We start from the raw sequence: 8,969 nt of genomic DNA, 5'->3' as shown, positions 1-8,969 counted from the left end.
AAAAAAAAGCAGAGAAATTCTGGTCCTGAAAACGTCCGCCCAAAAAATTACAAACGGTCCAGAAGAGATAAAATTCCGCAGAGAGAAAAAGCATGACAATAAATATATTAGTGGTTTCATTAGGAGAAGAAAGAGGGGAAGGGAACTTGGCGCCACGTTGAGGCACATTAATTCATTTCTCCTGTCGCTGTCTCTGACTTTGCCTCTCGGTGCATGCCGGGGGTGGGAGGACTCAGGTCTGCCTGCAAATCTTCCGTGTATCAAGAGTCTCTGCATCCAAGTGTAGGGGCAGCCGGAGGCAGGACAGCCCCCATGTGAGTTCTCGGACGGAGGTGGGAGAGTCAGGGAAAAGGAGCAGGGGTAGGAACAGGTTTGGAATAGGGGACCCACTCGTTTTGTCAGCAGCATGACCCGATCTCCGTGAGTAAAGACACGGGAGAGGTAGCGCCGATACACGGGAGCCTGGTGAATGCTTACTGGGATGTGTGGCAGGAGGACTAAAGATCTGCTCAAGAATAAAGCTTCTTAGCGTCTTTACCCTCATGTTATTAAAATTGCTCAGGCACCATAAAAACGATTAAAATTCAACCATAAAAGCTGAAAGTTAATGAGATATTAAATAAATAAGTATGAATTAAAAAAAAAAGAAAAAAAAGAGGAGGGAGACAACGACTTGCTGTCAAAGCATGAAGGACAAATAACCTGCTTCTTCCAAGGCATCTGCTGAAAGGTGGGAACTAGTGGGAGCCAAACAAATGGAATTTCAAGGAGGAAAAAGAAGGAAAAAATAATAATAATAATAATAAAAATTTCTAGGAGACCTAACAGTCTTTACAGGCAATACATAATTTCCAACACAAAGTATTTGGATATGGAACCTGTTGTATACTTTGGACCTGTAAGGAAACCTATATATCTTATGTATTGTTTGGAGTACACCTGCCATGTAAAAATTTAACATCTAGAAGACAAGTCAGAGGGGAAGAGAAAGGGCATAATCCATTTCATATTTGATATCTGAAGCTTTGGTTCTGTAAGTCAAGTTCATGGGAAAGGTGTGTCAGGGCTATGAAATCAATCTGTCATTACTCAGTGCCATAATCCTAAATTTCCAGATTTCTTCATCTTCTTATATTAAGTATGGAAACATGTATCTGGGGAGAAAAGCCATGCCTCTAAGTATTTTAAGGAAATGTCTGTTCCTGCATCAGGGCCTCTCAAGCTAAGGCACTTTACTCTTCTATTTAGATAGCGTTGTAAAGTGAGAGATCCTACAGCACTGAAGGACCAATGAATATGGGTCTTTAAAATTCAGTATAAGCATCCCATTTTAAAAAACACAGACAGGTTGAACAATCAGAGATCACATTATCCGCTCCAAATTATCCAGTGTATTAGAAGGTGGAAAGAGCACACAAGGACAGTTCTGTCTTCCTTGACTCCTTTCCTTATCTGATGCCTTTCACCTCCCGCTTTCCTTTGCAGCTTCTAGAAATGTACAGTAGTAAGCTTCCCACTTACACATTTCTTCAGGAATTAAAATTCTGTACTTAACCAAACACAAACAAATTGACTCCAGCATCACTGCTGCCTTCAGAATAGGAATGTTTTAACTCCTAATATGGAAAATATCTTCAAATGAGCGAATGTACTGGGATACATTTACATTTTTCCCAGCTAGCAGTCTTTCATCTCCCTGTTGTTATGACTATGCAGTAGTAACATTGTAAAATTGGTTAAGGGCTTATTTATGCTATATGGATCCATGTTAAAAAAAACTAGTTGTCTCATCTAACATTGCAGATTTTGCAAAGAAGGACTCAGAGCATCTGTAAAGTATCTACAGAACAAAAATTACTACTGTGGATAACCTGCTTGCAGTACTTTAATTCGGTGATCACCAAATTGTAGGAGTAAGAAGGGACCTCTGGAGATGATTTAATCCAGCCTTCCTTCAAAAGCAGGTTCCCAGAGTAAGTTGCACAGGAAAGCATCCTGGTGGGTTTGGAATATCTTCAGACAAGGAGACTCCACAACATCTCTGGGTAGTTTGTTCTAATAGTGTTCCATGTACTTGTTCCATGGGAGATATAAATATGTGTGTATATATATATACATGCACACACACACATATGTATATATATGTATAAATGCACCTACTACATTTTGTAATGGATGCAGAAAGTAGAAAAGTCATAGGATCATTAATTCATTTGATATTATAGCTCATATTCAGACTTTGGCTATGCTGGGAGGTAAAATTAACACAGGTGCATACCTACGTTGATGCAGCCCCACCAGAAACAGTTCCCCTGGTGGCTTTAGACATGTTCAGGTCATCTAGTTTTTACTAAGGGTAGTGAAACATTCACCAGATGAAGCTTTGTGAAATAATGAAGTAGTAGATTATTTATTTATTTATTTATTTATTTATTTATTTATTTATTTATTTATTTATTTATTTTAAGGGAGAAAGAGAAGAAAGTTGAAGAAGTAGTGTGCCTGCTTCCATCTAGTGGGTAGGAGACTGGCTCAGCATTAGAAAATCAAAATTCTCTATCGTCTGCACTGTATGAGAATTCCAGCCCACATGTTCCTCTTTTTTGGCTCATACCCTCAACCATCAGGCTACCAGCCCTCTTGCTGCAGCTGTTCTACTTCTCAAGAAACATTTTAAGATTTCCTTGAACCAGAGAAAGGCAGTGGGGGAGCTTGAGCTTACAGCCTACTGCTTATAGCATGTAGCAGATTGTGCAGAGTCCTGGGAAGATATGCTTGCTTTGTGCTTTCCTATGAGACTGAGCTTGACCGAATTGACTTCCCATCAGATGTTTAGACTGTGGAGCCTGTAGTAAAATCCATAGACTTCCATTCTCCACTACACATATTTGTCAGACATTGCAGTAATTCTATGTTGGAAATGTTGGCTTGAATAGGTCACAGAGTTACTCTTAAAAGCTTCAAACATTAGGGGTTGGATAAATGAATAGGTGCCAAAAAATGTTGACAGGTTTTATATCCAGCCTGAGCAGGGTCTGCCGTAAAAGCCATGTAGTCATATCATTTTGAAATTCTGATGATGTGAAAGCAAGAGGTGCATTTAGTGAGCGGGCCTGGCAGGGTCCTGACCAGTATTTCTTATTTAAACTATATATATTGATCTACGCTTCTGGCCCAGTTTCCACTGTGATTGCTTGCATTAACATATCTGAGCAATTCTTAGGAGAAGATAGTGCCCTAGAACTAGTGCCCTTAATGTCAAGAGTATATAGAACAGTTGTTTAGCAAAGCACTGAATTCACATATATGCATTTATACTTTATCTTTCTTCTCCTTTTACTTTTTTTTTTTAATTATTTTTATTTTTTATTTCTCTGCAGTCTGTAACATAGTCTGCTGGAATGATATGCTTTCAAAGGAAAATAGTATTGTAGGGAAGTCAAGGGACAAGCTTGGTTCTCTTCCAGCTTAGCAGTGAATTGACCCTGAGCTTCCACTGGGAAAGTATGTTCTGCTCACTGTGCTGTTGGTTGGAAGGAGAGAGGAGCTGACTCACCCACTTCCTTTTATTCTTCTCTTTCCAAAACACAAATATACATAAACATAAATGCAGACACATAAAAAGTTGATTCAACAGAAAGATGTTATCTGTTTTAAAGAGTGAATTTCAGATTGTAGAGCCTGGACGGGGGGAAATGGTTTTGCTGCAGCCCTGACCCCAGAATGTCAGAGATTCCACTGCAGCATTTCCCTTAAACGACCTCCAAGCAGCATCTTCATTGTTCCTGATCTTGATGTGGAGGCCTGATTCCCTGCCTTTCCCAGTGCAGTGTGTGAGGTGGTTTGTTGCCTGACTCAGGAATTGGGATTCCACTCCATGCCTCTTCCTAATTTTGGCATTGCAGATTTTAGCACTGCAGCACTGAAGCACAGAGATTTATTTATTTTTCCCTTTGTGATAAAGCACATGTGTTCAGGCTGGGTAAAAATATTGCAGTGCAATTAACTGAAGCTTTGAGAAACATTCTTTTGGTCAGACATAGCAGGGAAAGTATTAGTATAATGTTATAGCTCTTAAGAAGTGATAACATCTGCACCATATACTAACCTCAGCACTGATTCCAGTGGTATCATTTAAGCACTTGTAATGACAATTCTCAACAACCTGCAAGATGAGACTCCCATGCAGTGTGATCAATATATTGTACTTCTACTAATGTGACCTTTTTGTAATTTGCTTGTTTGCTTATTGTGTTCTTTCCTGAAACATTAGAGGTTGCAAACAGCAAAACGTTGAAATAACTGGTCACTCTGCAATATGCTTAACTGGCTGAGGTAGTTATGTGAATCCATAGTTAGAAATGACTTTCAGCCTCATATGAGAACTCATAGTTTGAAATAGGAAGAGAAGGAGTTAACTTGCATACACATCACAATGTAATTTACATCTGCACTAAGCAGCATAAAGTATCTCTTTATATATAAGAGTAAAAAATAAATATATATAAATATATATATATATTTATATATATATATAACTAAAACAAAACAAAACAAAACAAAAACAACAAACAAGTTATCTAAACTTTCAATCTATTGCTTACACAAGTAATCCCACTGAATCACATCAGCTTGAATAATAGATCTATAATGTGTTTTCAATAATTAATTCTTTTATATCTGTTTTCATGGCTTAGCCTTGGAGCAACAGAAGGATCATTTAAATGGACAAAAGTAGATAAGAGTTTATGCCTGTGTTCTCTATAACTATAATTTTAAACCACTGTTTAATAATGGAGAAGGAATTGCTTCTAAAAGCGCAGAACATGACCCTGAGACAAAAATTGCTCTATTTCTATCTCAACCAATAGTTTGGTGACATGACTATGGGCAACTCATTTCTTTTTCCTGTGCCTCAGTTTCTCAGCCTTCAGAAGTGGATGGAATTATAGAGCCCAAAGGTACTAGGAGTCTGTGATGAATAAATGTGGTGACTGAGGTAATTATCATCATTACTCAGTCATGCAATGTGAAAAGTCAAATCTTATGTAAGAGTAATACCCACTTTTTATCAACCTATCTTAAAGGCTTTCACAATGGAATGGAGTTTAATTTTATTTGCTCAACAGATTGGAAAGCAGAAGCATTGGCCTTGGGAAGGTCACCTGTCAAGTCACTGATAGAGCTAGAAATAGACCAAATTCTCAGAATGTCAGGAATTTACAGAAATAAGTCTGCTCCAAAAGAAAAGAGGCCAACTGCCTCTTTATCCTCATTTCTCAGACCTGACTTCATGCATCAGGGGTTACATATGCCAATCATTTTCTTTATGAAAGTCTAATGTAGTTATGTGGCATGGCAGCGATACCATGGCTTGGTTTTCTTATCAATTCACACGTTAATGTACCATAATTTAATCATTTTAACTGGACAAAATTGTATATTTTCTTTCCTCTATCTTCTCTCAACTCAGACTTCAAAAAGCACACAGATTTCAGGGACAAATAATAAACCATTTGAAATACAAAGTAGCTTGGAATTAAGAAACATTACAAGAAAACAACAACAACAACAAAACAACAAGTAAACATATATAAAGATGATGCTTCAAAATATCATAAGAATTTTCTGTTTAAATATGAGAACTGTGAAGAGGTGGTTTGTGTTCTGGAAATTCATCAGTTCATTATTTATTTATTTATTTTTCTGTTACAAAACAAAATAAAAACTAAAGCAAGCAACAAAGTAAAGATGCAAACCAAATTAATAATTTCTATTGTCATTCAAAACAAAAACACGAAGTATGTTTTGTTCTTTTATTATGTATTTCTTTTCTAGTATATGTAAAGAAGCACATTTTGAAATAAAAAAAATCAGTCTGGAATTCAAGGAAATCAGAATGTGGTATCTTTCATGATCCAAAGGATTGTGGCCAACAATTGTATGTCTAGATGGAGGCCAGCAATGAGTGACATACCCCAGTTGTTTATTTTTGGACTGGTGCTCTTCAACATTAACACAGACAGTGAAATTGATTGTACCCTCAGCAAGTTTGCTGATGATGCCAAGCTGAGTGATGCAACTGACACAACAGAAGGGAAAGATGCCATTCCGAAGTATCTGTACAGGTTCAGAAAGTAGACACATGATAATCTAATGAGGCTTAACAAAGCTAAGTGCAAGGCGTTGCACTTGAGTTGAGGCAGTAGCAGATATGAGTACGTGCTGGGAGAACTCGAGAGCAGCTCTGCAGAGTAAGATTTGCAGGTCCTGATAAACAAAATGCTGGACATGAACCAACATTGCCCTTGCAGCCTGGAAGGCTAATGGTAACCTGGGCTGCATCAAAAGAAGGGTGTCTAGCAGTGTGAGATGATTTTTCCCCTCTATTCTGCCCTTGTGAGGCCTAATCTGGAGTATTGCGTACAAGCCTAGAGTCTCCAGTAGGGGAAGGATGTAAAGATGTTGGAGTGGGTGCAGAGGAGAGGAGGAGAGTTTTGAAGATGATCAAACTGAAGATAATCAGTTCTGAAGAACTTCTATCGTGAAGGGAGGTTGAGAGAGCTGGGCTTGTGTAGCCTGGATAAGAGAAGCCTCCAGGAAGACCTATTTGTGCCCTTTCAGTATTTAAAGGGAGTTAATAAATAGGAACACTGACTTTTTACATGGTTTGATAGCGATAAGGGTGAATGGCTTAAAACTAAAAGAGGGAAGATTTAGATTAGATATTAGAAAGGAATTGAAATTCTAATTCTCTGAGAGGGGTGAGGCACTGAAACAGGCTGCCTAGAGATGCATGCCTGATGATGTTCAAGGCCAGATTGCATGGGTCCCTCAACAGCTTGATCTGGGCAGGGGAGCTGATGATCTTTAAGGCCCCTTCCGACTCAAACCATTCAATGATCTTATAATCCTATGATTCTATGGCCTTTCCTTGTTTTGTTTTTCCAAAATTTCATTTTGTCCAAAATATTTTTTTTCTTTGATTAATGGCAATTTCAGCTGTAATTATCTGACAGAAAATTTCTAAACAGCTTTCTGAAACTATGAGAGTTTCATGTGGTGTGTGAACATTAAAGAATAATTCTTAGACATCAGCAAACAGTGACAATGCTGAATAGATGAAACATTTTTAACAATAAAATAGTGTCTTTAGCCTATTTATGCAGTGCTAGAAACCATATTATGGGACCAATCCCACATGGCATTTTAGTTTTAATTAAATAACATTTCATAGACGTAAGGGAAAAGAGGTTGGTGACCTGATTAATCATTGTAGCACTTGAGTTTGCATCACAGCATCCCAAATGATTTCAAATGTATTATTCTGATGTAAAGCTAGGGCATTGCAGTGGTCACTCAGGATGTAGTTTTTTATTTTCATCATTGGCAAAAAGAGCTAAGAAATCCCTTGCTGCTTCTACAAGTCTCCAACCAGTAACTAGGTTTTGAGGCTTTTTATTTAGCCAAGATTATTTTATTGATTCAGTTCATATTACAGTCCACAAACAATTCTGTCCTTCCTGAGCTGATGACAGGATGAAATCAGCTTTGTTGGTGAAGTAGCTAAGGCAGCATCCCTACAACTTATTATAATGGATACATATTGAAGTCCTGTACTCAAACCCCACAGAACCTTAGATGGAGTGAATCTGGGCCTAATTATCTTTAAATTATTATGCAGAGCATAAAGCACAACCTCACATAAGACTCTGCAGATATGTGTAAATATGCAGATTTTGTGTATATATATCAGGGATTTTGATGCCACTAAAAGACTGTGCTTAAACAGTGCCTTATTATACTGCTATTCATTATCAGTATGCATTTGCAATGGTAATTTTTTACATGATTATATTGTAGTAAATTCAAATTGTCCTTAATAATCATTGTCTACATTAGCTAGGTATAGTCTATACCACATAGCTGATGCCACAGCAGTTAACTGTAAAGAGTGTGGTCAGGTTTGAGAATCAAATTTGGCTCGCTTTGATGAGGGAAGCTAGAGCCAAAGTCAGGAGTTATTTTTTCTCTTCTTTTTTCTTTTTTATTCCCCCCCTCCCTCTCCCCCCCAGTGTTTCCATGGTATTTTTACTTTCCTTACAACCTACCCAAGAAAAGGGGTGGTGCTTCCAACATAGAATATCTCAGGAGCAAAGCTTATTTGTTCACTTTCTGTCTGTTCTACATTCACCTTTCCTACCTTGCAGTTTGTCATGAAAGTAGGTTGCTCTGAAAGTAATGCCTTCTTTTTCATAAGATAATAGAACAATTTCCATGGAAACTATAACAGAAATAAGGAGCACCATAGCACTATTTGGTAGAGAAAATTCTCAGCTACAAAACAATATTTTTTAGTCACCACTATTAGCTTTGCATTTTTGCCAGAGATGAACAAGAGCCTGCATGCTGCACTTGTAAAAATTGAAAATGAATGTCAATGGGAGCAGGTTTTTCCACATGAAGTAATTCAGTGACACATCTTTGTTTGATACACACATCCACGGCACATACCATTTTGTCAGATTGTCCCTCTGCTGTTATCTGTTACATGGCAACAAAATGTTATGGAATATTGTTGGGAGGGTTCAACCTCTTCTTCCACACCATCGTTTTTACTGCACTCTATTTGAGCAACTACATCACACGACCCTTCTTGCTGCCTGCTGATATATATTGCCTTCATATTTACGTGTATCTTTGACAGAGTGCTCAGGCACTCTTGCTGGTTATGCCATTAGCAGCATTATAAAATGTGCAGTCACACAAATAATTATACAGTATAGCTATTTAGGCACTTCAGTGCTGTTACGACTAGGCTCCAGGCAAGCTTCTTGCTTACTTACACATAAAAGGCTTCTCTGTCAGGTTCTCATCTGGAATAACTGAGGAAAATTAGGATAGTGATTGTCTGAGCTCATCATGTGTCTTAAACAAACCAACTTTTTTTTTTTTTTTCTTTTTTTTCT

This window comes from Meleagris gallopavo, chromosome 1 (genome assembly GCF_000146605.3).
Source record: "Meleagris gallopavo isolate NT-WF06-2002-E0010 breed Aviagen turkey brand Nicholas breeding stock chromosome 1, Turkey_5.1, whole genome shotgun sequence".
NCBI classification, from domain to species: Eukaryota; Metazoa; Chordata; class Aves; order Galliformes; family Phasianidae; genus Meleagris; species Meleagris gallopavo.
The sequence above is the reverse complement of the archived record's forward strand: the minus strand, read 5'-3'. Positions refer to the sequence as shown.